The sequence below is a fragment of the Anas acuta genome, chromosome 4 (assembly GCF_963932015.1).
Source record: "Anas acuta chromosome 4, bAnaAcu1.1, whole genome shotgun sequence".
Classification (NCBI taxonomy): domain Eukaryota; kingdom Metazoa; phylum Chordata; class Aves; order Anseriformes; family Anatidae; genus Anas; species Anas acuta.
This window is the reverse complement of record NC_088982.1, coordinates 30,916,023-30,918,909: the sequence shown is the minus strand read 5'-3', so window position 1 is coordinate 30,918,909 and position 2,887 is coordinate 30,916,023.

The following is a 2,887-nucleotide window of genomic DNA, read 5'->3' as shown; positions in this document are numbered from 1 at the left end:
TCTTAGTTCACACAGCTGGTACAGTGCAAAGACACTGGGAAGTGCCAGCCTTCAGCGTAAGTCCAGGCATTACACGATATTAGATGGTTTTTCAAAGCTCCCCTGAACTGCGAAAGTAGAAGTGTGGGGTGACATGCCAAAATCAGTCAGTGAACCTGCTACTTTCAGTCACTTAAGTACATCTGAAATTCGAATGGGGGACCATCGCAAATACATGCTATTATGAAGGGTGCATACTGGTGGAGACTGACACCTAACTGCAGGTGCCTGGTCTAGCTGGGTGTCCCCTTCTAACCAATGGAGGCAGAGGAACCTGAAGAGATGCTTCAGCTCATCCAACAGCAGGCATTTGGTCAGCCGGTTTGCTGTCCGTGCCAACGTGAAGATACTCTTGGAGTTGTGCTGCTATGACTGTCCACTTCAAAGCCATATTCCTGAGCTAGATCGCGAGCCCCCAGGATAATTCTGTACCCTTCCCCTTCAGTGACAGCCATGTGGATACTTGGAAAAGACGCTCCACAGATCAGTGCCCACTTTTGAAAAATATAGATCTTGGCACACAAACAACAGTCTCTGCATCTGAAAGCAGCATCTGAATTTGCTGATTGTGGGGGGAAATTCTTCTTTCATCAATTGATGAATATTCATCACTGCTGGTTTGCACACTTAATGGCCTTTGATGAGTTGGCAGAAGCTACCGTGCTATCCTGTCAGCCATGGTTTGTTTTCTTTCTCTCTATCAATGTTTATTGCTAAGATATGGATGTATTAAAACATTGAGAGGTAGGCAAAGGGATCTGGCAAAGTGAGAAAATGGTTTCCTTTAAAATGAAATATTTTGGTTTAAATAAATTGTGGTTGGTTAGTTTGGATTCTGACTACCTCCCATCTGAAATTCTCCACGGGCATCTTTTCAGCTCAGTTTCTTAAATAACATTTTACAAACAGCAATGAGGGCCATGGAAAGAACCTGTGGTTTGGTTTTCAGTAGATATTTTGACACTGGCGCTACTTCCAGAATGGAAATGTAGTTCTGCAGTTTTTCTTAATATATTTTGTGGCCTGAGTTCTGCTCCAAGTGAAGCAGATGGGTCTCTAGCCTGGTTGCACTGATGGGCCAAGTTTCATAGGGCCAATATACTATACTTAATTACACAATGATTACACATGTCAGCATTTACTGATATGGTTTTGCTACATTTCATTCTCTGACACAATTAGTACTAATTTTTAATTAAGGCAGCAATTTCTCCTGCTTCCAGATTAGCTCGCGGTTAAAAAAAGAACAAGTTAAATGTCTATCTTCCAAAAAGCAAACGGAGAGCCCCTTGAAAGAAACTCTGCTAGCTCTGCTTTGGAAAGAAGGAAGAAATATGAAGGCCATGGTGCTGCTCTGACATTTTAAACTTTTCTATAAAAAAGGCCAAATGAAAAGGTCAGATCTGAATATTTTCCCAGAAAAATGGGCAAGTCCTGCCTCAGTTTCACCCTATGATGACCTCTAAGCAACCGATCCCCAAGTACTAGAAGCTAAGCACTGTTGCCTATCAGCATAAAGAAGCTCTCTAACAGCTGAACTGTGCTCTTGTATAGGAAAGACAGGGGACTGTCGGGGTGTGGGAGACAGAAGTCTCCTCCAGTACACCTGTCAGAGCTCCATTGTCAAGAGGAGGTGCACCAACAGGTACTTTTTTGTTGACTGAACTGACAGTCTCACTTCAGTGTCTGGGGAAAACGTGGAACACGTCCTCTTGGGACACCTTTCTGGGCATACAAGGGAGAAAAACATGTCTGGGAATGGTCAGATTTGCCAAGGGTGAGTCATGCCCGACCCACCTGATTGCTTTTTGTGATAAATTGACCGGACTGATGGATGAGGGGCACCAGTGGACAACGTTTAGCTGACTTCAGCCAGGATTCTGCCACTGTCTCACAACAGTACTGTATTCAAGTTAGCGTGTTACCACCTGGATGGGTGAAAAAAAAACATTTGAACAACTGGGCTCAAGGGTCAGTGTTAATTGGACATACTCTACCTGGAGGTCAGTAATAGGTGGAGTACTGTAGAAGTCCACCTTAGGGCTCAATCCTGTGCTTCTCTGACACATCTCTTGGCAATGCATATGAGCCAAAAGCTGTTGTTTGCTTTGTGTCAATACACAAGCAAATCCTGAGGCCTTTTCTCTGGGCCAGATCCTCAGTGGACACAAACTACAGTGATTCACTCATTTCCACAATATATAGCCAAGATTCACTGTGTTTTAGTAGCCATGCTTGAAAGACTGGCAGTGTTGTGCATGTGTGTGGTTTTTTCCCCCGAGACTCAACTGCTATTCCTTCACTGATTTAAGCTGCAATGATTTTCACCAAGTAAGCCTTTGACCTAGGAAGGGCAACAACTGTCAATAAGTTCTTCAATTTAACACCTCCACTCTGCTCTCAGCTTTTCAGCTGCCTGCAGAACTGATGCCAGTTATGCCTGAAGAGAAGAAACTCAGAGTAATGGAGCACCTTAACTTGTCTGTCAATCTGGGTCCACCTGGCTAACAGGCACGCTGATTGGCTCTTCACATTCTCTCTTCATAGAGGCTCATCCATAGAAGCTCAATCAGAAGTCTAAGAAGGGTTAACAAATGCTTTGGGCCTTGACGTTGATGCAACAGCAGTAAAAATGATTTGTGCAGAATGAGTCTGAACTTGGTGCAGAAACACTACGTATTTTGCATTTTTAATGGAGATGACTAAATGTGGTGTTAATTTCTTATTTTTCTCCCTCCCCCTTTTTTTCTGTCTTGGTTTGCCAAACGTAGCAGCTCAATGGCATAATCATCAAAGCAACAGAGTGGAATAAAAGCTTACCTGCCTTTCCTGTGTTTATAAAAACAAG